Consider the following 16,782-nt stretch of genomic DNA (forward strand, 5'->3'; position numbering starts at 1 on the left):
GTTGACCAGGTGGCTTCAACTAAAACATGTAATCCTCACAGTTCTGGAGGCTGGGAAATGCAAGATCAAGGTGCCAGCAGATCCACTGTCTGGTGAGAGCCCTCTTCCAGGTTTGCAGACTGTGGTTTTCTCATATCCTCTCAGGGCAGCGTGCAGAGAGTGAGCATAAGGGTACTAATCGTGTTCATTAGGGCTCCACGTGCATGACCTAGCCATCTCCCAGAGGCCCCACATCCAAATACCATCACATCTGGGATTTAGGCTCCAACACATGAATTTGGGGGAGACAGATGCTCACTCTATAGCAACTACCTATTTTTGTGAACACAGTGTTACTGGAACACAGCCGTGCCTATTCATTTACGTATTGTCTGCAAGCTTCTTTCCTGCTCCAACACCGAGGATGAGTAGATGCAGCAAAGAGCATCTGGCCTACGAAATCTAAAAGATTTACTACTTTGCCTTCTACAGGAAAAGTGTGCCGACCCCTAACCTCTGAAATGGCAGAAGTGCATTGGGAGAAAGCTGCTTGCTTTACAGGGACCGTGGTGCTCACGGGGGTTCCTCAGCCTCTGCAGTGGTTTTTTGCCAGATCACTTTCCTTAGATGCATCCATGAATTTTTCTTCTTTGTTTTGATTGTTTGTTCCACTCCTTTGATTCAGTCTCTTAGTTACGTGCTGTTGTCAGGTGCCGAGCCATCTGTTTCTTCTCATCCTTGACACACTGGGAGAGTCTCATCTTAAGGCTCTTTAGCTTCCAGTACAACAGGGAGGAAGCAGACATCGTTACCTCCCTGTCTCTCGCTGAACCCCAGACTCACCTGGAAGCATCCGTTTTGAAGCCCGATGTAGATTTATCCTGCCTTTCACTCAGCACACCTTGAAGTATTTGAGTTTTTATCGCTTATGCTTGTTTGAAATTAATTATATATGGCTTCAGTTGGAACATTTGAATAGCATCTTTGGTGGGTGTATTTTTATTCGTCTGTGCAGTTGACGAATTGTCTGGTTAAAAAACCATTAGCAGCCAGTATTTTTTTCTGATTTTGTTGCTGCTTTCTAGATTAATGATCTTTCCTTTTTTTTTCTTTCCTGAGGAAACATCTTAATTTTCTCTTCTTCACCCCACACATTTTGTTTTCATGGATTGCCCTCCTTACCACTGCTCCACTGAGCATTTAAGATAGGGCTACGCTGAGCAAAAGAGAGAACACACAGAGGAAACAAACTCCTGCAAAGGCAGCTGAGTGAGTAGGGATGCCAGATTTGCAAATATTTAAGAGCATGGGATGCCCCATTAAATTGGAGTTTCAGATAAACAACAATTTTTTAGTATAAGTTATTCATGAACTCGTAAGTGTGCCTCATTTAAGGCAATGTTTTCAAGTCCCTGTAATCAGAATCTTCTGGGTAACTTCAAAACAATACACATTCCCAGGGCATCCTGGAGACATTGACTCAGTAGATCTGGGATGGAGCCCAAGCCTAACCCCAATAATTAAATGTTAAAGAAAAAGCTCCCAGATGATTATGATGCTCAGCCAGGTGTGTTACCCTTGACCTGAGAGGTTTATTCCTTTTTCTGAAGCCCAGCCTTTGGCCACATAATAGAAGTGCTAATGAATAATAAATATGCTCACGAGTAACCTGGGTTGGAGCTGTGGTTCTCACTGTGGTCTCCGGACCCGCAGTGTCTGCATCACCTGGGAACTTGCTAGAAATGCAAATGCTCAGCCTCCATTCCAGGCCCACTGAATCAGAAATTCTGAGGGTTCAATCTGTGTTTTAATAAGGTTTCCAGGTGCTTCTGATGCACACTCAAGTTCAAGAACCACTGGACCAGAGAAGTGCTTCCTAAATGTCTTCTGTAAATGCGTCCTTGGTGGCTGCATGAAAATCACTCAGGGAACTTATATTTTTAAAAAAAAGAAAAGAAAATCAGGCCCCAAATCCAGAAAGTCAGATTCTTTTTGTTGGGGCTGAGTCAGAAAATCTGTATTTTTATAAATTCCTCAAGTGATTCTGATACATAGCCATTTTGGAAGCCACTAAACTAGAGAATGAGAGATGGCGGTGACGTTACTGACCAGAAGGCCCAAACTTTTAACACCTGACCTTGAAAGCCCTCTGCGTTATAAATGGACTCTGTGTGATGTCTCCAATGTAATTGTTTTAAAACTAGAATCCAAAAATCAGAGTCCATTGCATGGATTTTTTTAGTCCATTGCATAGTGACTTAGAATGGCCAAGTGTTCCAGACCTCAGATTAATTTCATTTGCCCCTAATGAGCAAGAAGATGAAAAGTACTTTGTCAAAATGTCCAATGAAAACTGGAGTAGTGAGGGCATGAGGGTATGTAGATTTGTTCTTATAAAAGAGACAAGGGGATTAGCTATGAATATGAGGAGCGTGTGAGGGAATGACCTGTCAAAGGTCCACTTTGAATAGATCTACATTCTAGAATAAACTGAATTCCCATCCATCAATCACTTTCTGAAAAAGAAAAAAAAAAAAAAGGTATAGAACACATCTTTTCCTTGCTGTGTCTAAACCCTCCCTAAATCCAACTCTGAGTGAAGTTAGCAGCCAGAAATTACAGGTATTGTTTTCCATACAGTCTGCATTCTGCTGTGTCAGTCACTGTGTAAAATACATCTCATAAGAAAAGGGAAGGAGGTGGGTCAGTTTCCCTTTCTCACTGGGAGAAAACTTATAAAGCTGTGCAAAGCGTGAAAAAAGCAGTATGAACCGGCATGGACTTGGGAATTGGGAAATATTTCACATGTGAGAAATTACTAACTCTAATGCACAATTTTTGTGACGTCAATTGCCATCTTATAAAACTTTGCTCTGACCTTTGGATCTTGGACATTTTATTTTTCACCTAGTTCTTTGTCACTGACTCTTTGATTTGTGGAGGGTTTCACTGTGATGCTGGATATGTTGGGGGACAAAGCATGCCAGAGGACAAAGGTGAATAGTGGATGCACAAAGGTGAAAGTTGTAGAAACTGGAGAGAAAATGGCTGTCGTAATTTGAGTCTGCCTTTAGGCATAGCTCCACGGCTGTGCACCCGAAACAGTCTAGCATCTTCCTATCACACCTCCCACTTCTCCTTTGGCCTTCATAGTTCTGTCTCCTCCCCCATCCCCCCTCCCTCATTGCCTTGGCCTCTTTTATCAGATGCTGAGGCTAGGAGCTGAGCTATCTAGGGGGTAATCCAGAATGTGAGCTATTCAGAGTGTAGGCTGTGAAAAATAGGGCCTTCACAGCTCGATCCCAAGAATACTATTCAAGGAGTCCGGGAATCTGCATTTTGAACAAGCATCTATCTGGTACATGAATCTGGTGATTCTGATATTGGTAGTCTTTACAAACAATAATGCAGGGCCTCAGTATAAGGCTGTAGAGGCTTTAGTGAGAGCCTCCACCATGCAACTCCTAAACCTCCATATCTGTACTTTTTTGGTCTATGAAAATTGGTCCCAGTGAAGGGGCTAGGAGCAACTGGAGGACACCGTGGCTTGGCAGAGCTGCCCTGTTGGGGATGGTCCTGGGAGGCCTGGACAAGCGGGACCTCCAGGAAACCTGTACCTCTTCCAGCCAAGCAGGATGTCCAGGGTTCTGCCCACTGACTGGACTCCCTGCAAGTCATGGCTGTGTGAGTAGTAGGAGCAACACGAAGCCAAGGGCAATGGAGCCTGTCCACAGAGGCTAAGCAGAGGTGAAAACCCAGATCCAACTCAAATAGTCTTTAAAGGAGGATAAGCAACAGGGGGCAAGCAGGTCCTGGAGACAGACTCTGTCTAGGTTGTTGAGGGTCCCCAAGGAGAGTACCTTTTAGAGAGGGATGTATCCATCCGGATGACTTCAACTACAAATAACAGAGAGGCCCCATCAAATTGGCATAAATAAATATGTTGGCTCACACAACTAGAAGTCCAGAGGGAGAGTGGGATTCAGGGTGGACTTAACTCGGTGGTTCTAGCTCCATTCTCTGCTGTTCTTTTGGCTCCATCTCCCCCATGTCCTCTGGTAAGGAGATGGCACAGCTATCCCATATGTCCCAGCCAGCATCCGGGGAAAAGACAGAGGGATACTACTGGACACATGCCAGGAAGTGAAAGTCTTCACCCAGGCTCCCAGCAAATCACAAAGGAAGCCAAGGAAGATGTGGTTACCCTTGGCTTAGTACAGCTGAAGGGAGATCTCTGTCCCCTGAGGCATGTGTGGTGCATGGCAGAAAGTAGATAGCTGAGCAAAATAGGAATTAAAGAGGAGGAAGGAAGAAATGGATCTGGGAGGGCAGCCAGAAATGTCTGCTCCAGATTCACACAGTCTGAGGCCGTGTCAGGAGGCAGTTGTTAAGGTGGCTGAGAAAGTGCTCATGTGTTAGAGAGAAGCCAGCCAAGCCCTCTGAAGCTGTACGGACTTGCCCTAACTCCACAGCTAGTTGGTAGCAGACCCAGACAGAGAAACTCTGCTGCCTACTGCAATTTCCACCAAGTTCTCTTCTGATTAATGTATGTTGTAAATCTGCAAGGAGTGGAGAGAGTATTCAGCACTTCCCAAACTATTCTGCAAGAGAAGCTTTTCTTTCTCACGCATCTGAGTTCCATAGAACACACTCTGTTAAGCCAACACCACTTTGCAAATGTAGAGAAATATAGGGGGGAAAGCTGCAGAACTCGGGGGATGGGTATGGAACTGACCCCTAAAATAAGTGGTATATCCTAGGTGGTGGGTGAACACATGCTGAGTACACAAACCTTGACTCCTTCAGAAATACTGCTCCAAGAGCTCGGGCTCCATTCTATATAGACTTGTGTCCATTATCCGTAGGTGAGCAAAGGCAGAAAACTAAGACACTGCCTTAAAAAAGGGCAAAATGCTTAAAAAAAAAATTCTGTTCTCATGTTGTTGACCTATCAGTGTCCTGAACTAATTTTGATCCCACTCATGGCATTTTTGTCTAGGTCTGAAGGGCCCGCTACTCCTTAGGACTCAACTGTAAATCAACCTGGAAGGCACTGTTTTCTGAGGATTATGTATTCCTCTCTTTCCATATGCCCTTTGAAGAATTATCTGAAGTAGTCACTTGTTATTTTAAATATTTTTAGATTTATTATGAAATTAATCTTTAGTCAGAGATGGGTTCTGAATACTAAGTACTTATTCTTATTTTAACTAATGAATTTAGACCAGAATTTACTAATAGGCTGAAGATACATTTTTGTCAGAGATGTGGACATACTCTCAAGGAAAGTCCTTCTGTATCTCATCCAACAAAAGAAAATGAAGATAGGATCTCCCAGGTTGGTGAACACACGGAGGCTCAGAGAGGGCAAGGGAGCTCACACCCCTTCCCACAGCCTTGCCTAAGCATCTTTTACCATAAACCTCTTCCCACTGGCCACAAAGCTCTGCCCACGTGTCAACAGTGGTGTCCATCCACTATGATGCCTTAACTTGCACCTGTGGCCACTTGCTCAGGTGAAGGGAGGAGACAAGATGGTGGAGTAGAAGGACTTGAGCTCACCTCCTCTCAAGAAAACACCAAAATCACAACTCCTGAAACACCATCGACAAAAAAGACGGTAACCTACCAAAAAAGATATTCTACATCCAAAGACAAAGAAGAAGCCACAAAGAGATGGTAGGAGAGGTGCTTTCACAATATAATCAAATCCCATACCTGCCAGGTAGGTGACCCACAGGCTGGAAAATAATTATACCACAGAGGTTCTCTCATAGGAGTAGGAGTTCTGAGCCCCAAATCAGGCTCCCCAGCCTGGGGGTCTGGCATTGGGAAGAGAAGCCCCCAGAACATGTGGCTTTGAAGGGCAGCAGGGTTTGAGTACAGGAGCTCCACAGGATTGGGGGAAACAGAGACTCCACTCTTGGAGGAGGCACATGAGATTTCATGTGCACTGGGACCAGGGCAAAGCAGTGACTCCATAGGAGCCTGGGACAGATGTACCTGTGGGTCTTGGAGGGTCTCTGGGGGAGAAAGGGTTGGCTATAGCTCACTGTGTGGGCAAGGACACTGGTGGCAGAGGCCCCAGTGAATGTTCATCAGTGTTAGCTCTCCTGGAGTTCACCAATTTGGCACCAAGACCTGCCCTCACCCAACAGCCTGCAGGATCCATTGCTGGAATGCCTCAGGCCAAACAACCAACAGGGTGGGATACAGCCCGACCCATGAGCAGACAGGCTGCCTGAAGTCATCCTGAGCACACAGCTACTTCTAAACACACCCCTTGACACAGCCCTGCCCACCAGAGGGACAGGACCCAGTTCCACCCATCAGTAGGCAGGCACCAGTCCCTCCCACCAGGAAGCCTTCACAAGCCCCTGGACCAACTTCACCCACGAAGGGGTAGACACCAGACTACAAATCTGCAGCCTGAGAAACAGACCACAAACACAGAAAGCTAGATAAAATGGGACAGCAAAGAAATATATTCCAGACAAAGGAACAAGATAAAATCCCAGAACAACAACTAAGTGAAGTGGAGATAGGCAATCTGCCTGAAAAAGAATTTAGAGTAATGATAGTAAAGATGATCCAAGATCTTGTAAAAAGAATGGAAACATAGATCAAGGAGATTCAAGAAATGTTAAACAAAGACCCAAAAGAACTAAAGAACAAACAGAGATGAACAATACAATAACTGAAATGAAAACACACTAGAAGGAATCAACAGCAGAATAAATGTGGCAGAAGAATGAATAAGTGAGCTGGAAGACTGACTGGTGGAAATCACTGCTGCAGAACAGAATAAAGAAAAATGAATGAAAAGAAATAAGGACAGCCTAAGACATCTCTGGGAGAATATTAAATGCACCAACATTTGCATTATAGAGGTCCCAGAAGGAGAAGAGAGAGAAAGAGCCTGAGAAAACATTTGAAGAGATAATAGCTGAAAACTTCCCTAACATGGGAAAGGAAACACTCAAGTCCAGGAAGAACAGAGAGTCCCATGCAGAATAAACCCAAGGAGAAAGACACCAAGACACATATTGATCAAACTGACAAAAATTAAGACAAAAAATATTAAAAAGCACAAGGGAAAAGCAACAAATAACATACAACAGAATCCCCATACAGTTATCAGTTGATTTCTCAGCAGAAACTCTGCAAGCCAGATGGGAGTGGCATGATATATTTAAAGTGATGAAAGGGAAAAACCTACAACCAAGAATACTTTACCCAGCAAGGCTCTCGTTCGCATTTGATGGAGAAATCAAAAGCTTTACAGACAAGCAAAAGCTAAAAGAATTCAGCACCACCAAACCAGCTTTGAAACAAATGCTAAAGGAATTTCTCTAGGTGGAAAAGAAAAGGACACAACTAGAAACAAGAAAATTACAAATGAGAAAGCTCACCAGTAAAGGCAAACATAAAGGTAGGAAATCATCCACAAACAAATATGATATCAAAACTAGAAACTGTTGAGGAGAGTACAAATGCAGGATATTGGAAATGCATCTGAAATTGAGAGACCAGCAACTTAAAACAATCGTGTATAGGTATAGACTTCTATATCAAAACCTCATGGTAACCACAAACCAAAAATCTACAATAAACACACATGCAAAAAAGAAAAAGCAATCCAAACACAACTCTAAAGATAGTCATCAAATCACAAGAGAACAAAAGAGGAAGGGAAGAAAAATGACCTACAAAAACAAATCCTAACAATTAACAAAATGGCAGTAAGAACATACATATCAATACTTATCTTAAATGTAAATGGATTAAATGCTCCAACCAAAAGACAGAGACTGGCTGAATGGATACAAAAACAAGACTTGTATATATGCTATCTACAAGAGACCCACTTCAGATCTAGGAACACATACAGACTAAAAGGGAAGGGATGGAAAAAGGTACTCCATGCAAATGGAAATCAAATGAAAGCTGGAGTAGCAATACTCATATCAGACAAAACAGACTTCAAAATAAAGACTGTTACAAGAGACAAAGATGGACACTACCTAATAATGGATCAACCCAAGAAGAAGATATAACAATTATAAATATATATGCACCCTACGCAGGAGCACTTCAATACATAAGGCAAATGCTAGTAACCATAAAAGGAGATATTGACAATAACACTAAAGTAGTGGGGGATTTTAGCACCCCACTTACATCAATGGACAGATCATCCAGACAGAAGATCAATAAGGAAACACAGGCCTTAAATGACACATTAGACCAGATGGACTTAATTGATATTTATAGAGCATTCCATCTGGAAGCAGCAAAATACATTCTTTCAAGTGCATGTGGAACATTCTCCAGGGTAGATCATATGCTGGGCCACAAAGCAAACCTTGGGAAATTTAAGAAAACTGAAATAATATCAAGCATCATTTCCGACCACAGTGCTATGAGATTAGAAATCAAGTACAAGAAAAAAACTGTAAAAAACACAAACTCGTGGAGGCTAAACAATATGTTACTATACAACCAACCAATCACCAAAGAAATCAACCAATCACCAAAGAAATCAAAGAGGAAATCAAAAAATACCTAGAGAGAGACCTTCAAGATGGAGGAGGAGTAAGACGTGGAGATCCTCTTCCTCCCCACAAATACATCAGAAATACATCTACATACGGAACAACTCCTACAGAACACCTACTGAATGCTGGCAGAAGACCTCAGACTTCCCAAAAGGCAAGAAACTCCCCAAGTACATGGGTAGGGCAAAAGAAAAAAAGAAAAAACAGAGACAAAAGAATAGGGACAGGACCTGCACCTTGGGGAGGGAGCTGTGAAGGAGGAAAAGTTTACACACACTAGAAAGCCCCTTCACTGACAGAGACAGGGGGTGGGCAGGGGGGAAGATTTGGAGCCATGGAGGGGTGCAGCAACAGGGGTGCAGAAGGCAAAGTACAGAGACTGCCACACAGAGAATTGGTGCCAACGAGAACTCACCAGCATGAGAGGCTTGCCTGCTCACCCGCTGGGGTGGGTGGGGGCTGGGAACTGAGGCTCTGGCTTTGGAGGTCAGACCCCAGGAAGAGAACTGGGGTTGGCTGTGTGAACACAGCCTGAAGGGGGCTAGTGTGCCACAGCTAGCTGGGAGGGAGTCTGGGAAAAAGTCTGGAACTGCCTAAGAGGCAAGAGACCACAGTTTCAGGGTGTGTGAGGTGAGGGGATTCAGAGCACCGCCTAAATGAGCTCCAGAGATGGGCGCAAGCCATGGCTATTAGTGCGGCAACCAGAGACGGGCATGAAACATTAAGGCTGCTGCTGCAGCCACCAAGAACCCTGTGTGCAAACACAGGTCACTAACCACACCTTCCCTCACAGGAGCCTGTGCAGCCCACCACTTCCAGGGTCCTGTGATCCACGGACAACTTCCCCGGGAGAACACATGGCATGCTTCAGGTAGTTGCAATGTCACACTGGCCTCTGCCACCATAGGCTCGCCCTGGATTCTGTACCCCTCCCTCCCCTCGGCCTGAGTGAGCCAGAGACCCTAATCAGCTGCTCCTTTAACCCTGTCCTGTCTGGGCAGGGAACAGACACCCTCAGGTGACCTACACGCAGAGGCAGGGCCAAATCCAAAGCTGAGCCCCAGGAGCTTTGTGAACAAAGAAGAGAAAGGGAAATTCCTCCCAGCAGCCTCAGGAGCAGCGGATTAATCTCCACAATCAACTTGATGTACCCTGCATCTGTGGAATACCTGAATAGACATCAAATCATCCCAAAATTGAGGCAGTGGACTTCGGGAGTAACTGTAGACATGGGGTGTGCTTTCTGCAAATAATTTGTTTCTAGTTTTATGTTTATCTTAGTTTAGTATTTAGAGTTTATTATCATTGTTAGATTTGTTTGTTGATTGGGTTGCTCTCTTCCTTTTTAAAAAATATATATATATAAATTTTTTTTTTCAATTTTTGTGAGTGTGTATGTGTATGCTTCTTTGTGTGAGTTAGTCTGCATAGCTTTGCTTTTACCATTTGTCCTTGGGTTCTGTCTGTCCGTTTTGTTTGTTTGTTTGTTTTGTTTTTAGTATAGTTTTTAATGCTTGTTATCATTGGTGGATTTGTTTTTTGGTTTGGTTGCTCTCTTCTTTCTTTATCATTTTTATTACTTTCTAATTTTTTTATATTTAATAATTTTTTTTATTTTAATAACTTTATTTGATTTTATTTTTCTTTCTTTCTTTTTTTCTCCCTTTTCTTCTGAGCTGTGTGGCTGACAGGGTCTTGGTGCTCCAGCTGGGTGTCAGGCCTGTGCCTCTGAGGTGGGAGAGCCGAGTTCAGCACACTGGCCCACCAGAGACCTCCCAGCTCCATGTAATATCAAACAGCAAAAGCTCTCCCAGAGATCTCCAGCTCAGTGCTAAGACCCAGCTCCACTCAACGACCAGCAAGCTACAGTGCTAGACACCCTAGGCCAAACAACTAGCAAGACATGAACACAACACCACCCATTAGCAGAGAGTCTGCCTAAAATCATAATAAGGTCACAGAAACCCCAAAACATTACCAGATCCGGTCCTGCTCACTGGAAAGACAAGATCCAGGCTCATCCACCAAAACACAGGCACCAGTCCCCTCCACATGGAAGCCTACACAACCCACTGAACCAACCGTAGCCACTGGGGGCAGACACCAAAAACAACGGGAACTACGAACCTGCAGCCTGCGAAAAGGAGACCCCAAACACAGTAAGTTAAGAAAAATGAGAGGACAGAAAAACAAACAGAAGATGAAGGAGCAAGGTAAAAACCCACCAGAGCAAACAAATGAAGAGGAAATAGACAGTCTACCTGAAAAAGAATTCTGAGTAATGATAGTAAAGATGATCCAAAATCTTGGAAATAGAATGGAGAAAATACAAGAAACGTTTAACAAGGACGTAGAAGAACTAAAGAGGAACCAAGCAATGATGAAAAACACAATAAATGAAATTAAAAATACTCTAGATGGGATCAATAGCAGAATAACTGAGGCAGAAGAACGGATAAGTGACCTGGAAGATAAAATGGTGGAAATAACTACAGCAGAGCAGGATAAAGAAAAAAGAATGAAAAGAACTGAGGACAGTCTCAGAGACCTCTGGGACAACATTAAACGCACCAACATTCGAATTATAGGGGTCCCAGAAGAAGAAGAGAAAAAGAAAGGGACTGAGAAAATATTTGAAGAGATTATAGTTGAAAACTTCCCTAATATGGGAAAGGAAATAGTTAATCAAGTCCTGGAAGCACAGAGAGTCCCATACAGGATAAATCCAAGGAGAAACACGCCAAGACACATATTAATCAAACTATCAAAAATTAAATATAAAGAAGACATATTAAAAGCAGCAAGGGAAAAACAACAAATAACACATAAGGGAATCCCCATAAGGTTAACAGCTGATCTTTCAGCAGAAACTCTGCAAGCCAGAAGGGAGTGGCAGGACATATTTAAAGTGATGAAAGGGAAAAAGCTACAATCAAGATTACTCTACCCAGCACAGATCTCACTCAGATTCAACAGAGAAATTAAAAGCTTTACAGACAAGCAAAAGTTAAGAGAATTCAGCACCACCAAACCAGCTTTAAAACAAATGCTAAAGGAACTCTCTAGGCAGGAAACACAAGAGAAGGAAAAGACCTACAATAACAAACCCAAAACAATTAAGAAAATGGTAATAGGAACATACATATCAATAATTATCTTAAACGTAAATGGATTAAATGCTCCAACCAAAAGACACAGATTGGCTGAATGAATACAAAAACAAGACCCATATATATGCTGTCTACAAGAGACCCACTTCAGACCTAGGGACAAGTACAGACTGAAAGTGAGCGGCTGGAAGAAGATATTCCATGCAAATGGAAATCTAAAGAAAGCTGGAGTAGCAATTCTCATATCAGACAAAATAGACTTTAAAACAAAGACTATTACAAGAGTCAAAGAAGGACACTACATAATGATCAAGGAATCCATCCAAGAAGGAGATATAACAATTGTAAATATTTATGCACCCAACAGAGGAGCACCTCAATACATAAGGCAAATGCTAACAGCCATAAAAGGGGAAATCGACAGTAACACAATTATAGTAGGAGATATTAACACCCGTCTTTCACCAATGGACAGATCATCCAAAATGAAAATAAATAAGGAAACACAAGCTTTAAATGACATATTAAACAAGATGGACTTAATTGGTATTTATAGGACATTCCATCCCAAAACAACAGAATACACTTTCTTCTCAAGTGCTCATGAAACATTCTCCAGGACAGATCATATCTTGGGTCAAAAAACAAGCCTTGGTAAATTTAAGAAAATTGAAATTGTATCAAGTATCTTTTCTGACCACAATGCTATCAGACTAGATATCAATTACAGGAAAAAATCTGTAAAAAATAGAAACACATGGAGGCTAAACAATACACTACTAAATAACCAAGAGATCACTGAAGAAATCAAAGAGGAAATCAAAAATTACCTACAAACAAGTGACAATGAAAACAGAACGACTTATGGAATGCAGGAAAAGCAGTTCTAAGGGGGAAGTTTACAGCAATACAATCCTACCTCAAGGAACAAGAAACATCTCAAAAAACAACCTAACCATACACCTAAAGCTATTAGAGAAAGAAGAACCAAAAAAACCCAAAGTTAGCAGAAGGAAAGAAATCATAAAAATCAGATCAGAAATAAATGAAAAAGAAATGAAGGAAACAATAGCAAAGATCAATAAAACTAAAAGCTGGTTCTTTGAGAAAACAAACAAAATTGATAAACCATTAGCCAGACTCATCAAGAAAAAAAGTGAGAACACTCAAATCAATAGAATTAGAAATGAAAAAGGAGAAGTAACAACTGGCACTGAGAAATACAAAGGATCATGAGAGATTACTACAAACAACTGTATGCCAATAAAATGGACAACCTGGAAGAAATGGACAAATTCTTAGCAAAGCACAACCTTCCGAGACTGAACCAGGCAGAAATAGAAAATACAAGCAGACCAGTCACAAGCACTGAAATTGAAACTGTGATTAAAAATCTTCCAACAAACAAAAGCCCAGGACCAGATGGCTTCACAGGTGAATTCTTTCAAACATTTAGAGGAGAGCTAACACCTATCCTTCTCAAACTATTCCAAAATATTGCAGAGGGAGGAACACTCCCAAACTCATTCTACGAGGCCACCATCACCCTGATACCAAAACCAGACAAAGATGTCACAAAGAAAGAAAACTACAGGCCAATATCACTGATGAACATAGATGCAAAAATCCTCAACAAAATAATACTAGCAAACAGAATCCAACAGCACATTAAAAGGATCATACACCAAGATCAAGTGGGGTTTATCCCAGGAACGCAAGGATTCTTCCATATACGCAAACCAATCAATGCGATATACTATCTTAGCAAATTGAATAAGAAAAACCACATGATCACCGCAATAGATGCAGAAAAAGCTTTTGACGAAGTTCAACACCCGTTTATGATAAAAACCCTCCAGAAAGTAGGCATAGAGGGAACTTACCTCAACATAATAAAGGCCACATATGACAAAACCAGAGCACACATCATTCTCAATGGTGAAAAACAGAAACCATTTCCTCAGATCAGGAACAAGTCAAGGTTGTCTACCCTCACCACTATTATTCAACATAGTTTTGGAAGTTTTAGCCACAGCAATCAGAGAAGAAAAAGAAATAAAAGGAATCCAAATAGGACAAGAAGAATTAAAGCTGTCACTGTTTGCAGGTGACATGATATTATACATAGACAATCGTAAAGATGCTACCAGAAAACTACTAGAGCTAATCAATGAATATGGTAAAGTAGCAGGATGCAAAATTAATGCATAGAAATCTCTTGCATTCCTATACACTAATGATGAAAAATCTGAAAGAGAAATTAAGGAAACACTCCCATTTACCACTGCAACAAAAAGAATAAAATACCTAGGAATAAACCGACCTAAGGAGACAAAAGACCTGTATGCATAAAACTATAAGACACTGATGAAAGAAATTAAGGATGATACAAACAGATGGAGAGAAATACCATGTTCTTGGATTGGAATAATGAATATTGTGAAAATGACTATACTACCCAAAGCAATCTACAGATTCAATGCAATCCCTATCAAACTACCAATGGCATTTTTCACAGAACTAGAACAAAAAATTTCACAATTTGTATGGAAACACAAAAGACCCTGAATAGCCAAAGCAATCTTGAGAAAGAAAAACGGAGCTGGAGGAATCAGGCTCCCTGACTTCAGACTATACTACAAAGCTACAGTAATCAAGACAGTATAGTACTGGCCCAAAAACAGAAATATAGATCAATGGAACAGGATAGAAAACCCAGAGATAAACCCATGTACATATGGTTACCTTATTTTTGATAAAGGAGGCAAGAATATACAATGGAGAAAAGACAGCCTCTTCAATAAGTGGTGCTGGGAAAATTGCACAGCTACATGTAAAGAATGAAATTAGAACCCTCCCTAACACCATACACAAAAATAAACTCAAAATAAACTCAAAATGACCCAAATATAAGTCCAGACACTATAAAACTCTTAGAGGAATACATAGGCAGAACACTCTATGACATAAATCACAGCAAGATCTTTTTTGACCCACCTCCTATAGAAATGGAAATAAAAACAAAAATAAACAAATGGGACCTAATGAAACTTAAAAGCTTTTGCACAGTAAAGGAAACCATAAACAAGACGAAAAGACAACCGTCAGAATGGGAGAAAATATTTGCAAGTGAAGCAACTGACAAAGGATTAATCTCCAAAATTTACAAGCAGCTCATGCAGCTCAATATCAAAAAAACAACCCAATCCAAAAATGGGCAGAAGACCTAAATAGACATTTCTCCAAAGAAGATATACTGATTGCCAACAAACACATGAAAGAACGCTCAACAGCACTAATCATTAAAGAAATGCAAATCAAACTACAATGAGGTATCACCTCACACCAGTCAGAATGGCCATCATCAAAAAATCTACAAACAATAAATGCTGGAGAGGGTGTGGAGAAAAGGGAACCCTCTTGCACTGTTAGTGTGAATGTAAACTGATACAGCCACTATGGAGAACAGTATAGAGGTTCCTTAAAAAACTAAAAATAGAACTACCATATGACCCAGCAATCCCACTACTGGGCATATACCCTGAGAAAACCATAATTCAAAAAGAGTCATGTATCACAATGTTCACTGCAACTCTATTTACAATAGCCAGGACATGGAAGCAACGTAAGTGTCCATCAACAGATGAATGGATAAAGAAGATGTGGCACATATATAGAATGGAATATTGCTCAGCCATGAAAAGAAACAAAATTGAGTTATTTGTAGTGAGATGGATGGACCTAGAGTCTGTCATACAGAGTGAAGTCAGTCAGAAAGAGAAAAACAAATACCGTACGCTAACACATATATATGGAATCTAAAAAAAAAGGTCATGAAGAACCTTGGTGCAGGACAGGAATAAAGCTGCAGTTGTAGAGAATGGACTTGAGGACACGGGGAGGGGGAAGGGTAAGCTGGGACAAAGTGAGAGAGTGGCATCGACATATATACACTACCAAACGTAAAATAGATACCTAGTGGGAAGCAGCTGCATAGCACAGGGAGATCAGTTCAGTGCTTTGTGACCACCTAGAGGGGTGGGATTGGGAAGGTGGGAGGGAGACGCAAGGAGGAGGAGAATGGGTATATATGTACATGTATAGCTGATTCACTTTGTTATAAAGCAGAAACTAACACGCCATTGTAGAGCAATTATACCCCAATAAAGATGTTAAAAAATAATAATAAAATAAAATGCACTAATACCCCCAAAATACCTAGAGACATATGAAAAAGAAAACACAATGATCCAAAACCTTTGGGATTTAGCAAAGCAGTTCTAAAAGGGAAGCATATAGTCATACAATCTTACCTCGGGAAACAAGAAAAATCTCAAACAACCTAACCTTACACCTAAAACAGCTAGAGAAAGGACAACAAACAAAACCCAAGGTTAGAAGGAAAGAATACTTTCTGATCATAAAGATCAGAGCTGAAATAAATAAAATAGAGACAGAACAGTAGAAAAAAATCAATGAAACTAAAAGCTGGTTCTTTGAGAAGATAAACAAAATGTATACACCTTTAGCCAGACTCTTCAAGAAAAAAGAGAGAGGGCTCAAATCAGTAAAGTTAGAAATGAAAAAGGAGAAGTTACAATCGACACCACAGAAATACAAAGGATCGTAAGAGCCTACTACAAGCAACTATATGCCCAAAAAAATGGACAACCTAGAAGAAATGGACAAATTCTTAGACAGGTACAATCTTCCAAGACTGAACCAGGAAGAAATAAAAAATATGAACAGACCAATCACAAGTAACGAAATTGAAACTTTGATTTAAAAACTTCCAACAAAGTTCAGAACAGATGGCTTCACAGGTGAATTCTATCAAACATTTAGAGAACAGTTAACACCTATCCTTCTGAAACTATTCCAAAAAATTGCAGAGAAAGGAACACTCCCAAACTCATTCTACGAGGCCACCATCACCCCGATACCAAAGCCAGACAAAGATACCACAAAAAAGGAAAATTACAGGTCAATATCACTGATGAACACAGATGCAAAAATCCTCAACAAAATACAAGCAAATCACATCCAACAATACACTAAAAGGATCATACACCATGATCAAGTGGGATTTATCTCAGGGATGCAAGGATTTTTCAATATCTGCAAATCAATCAGTG

At 41.1% G+C, this 16,782-nt stretch overlaps 1 long non-coding RNA gene across 4 annotated transcripts in view; it reads right to left on the reverse strand.

Moving 5' to 3' along the window:
• Window positions 1-16,782, reverse strand: part of LOC132368934 (uncharacterized) — a 143,150-nt gene that overhangs the window by 40,707 nt on the left and 85,661 nt on the right. The window lies entirely within an intron of this gene.

Source organism: Balaenoptera ricei, chromosome 7 (assembly GCF_028023285.1).
Source record: "Balaenoptera ricei isolate mBalRic1 chromosome 7, mBalRic1.hap2, whole genome shotgun sequence".
In the NCBI taxonomy this organism is placed as follows: domain Eukaryota; kingdom Metazoa; phylum Chordata; class Mammalia; order Artiodactyla; family Balaenopteridae; genus Balaenoptera; species Balaenoptera ricei.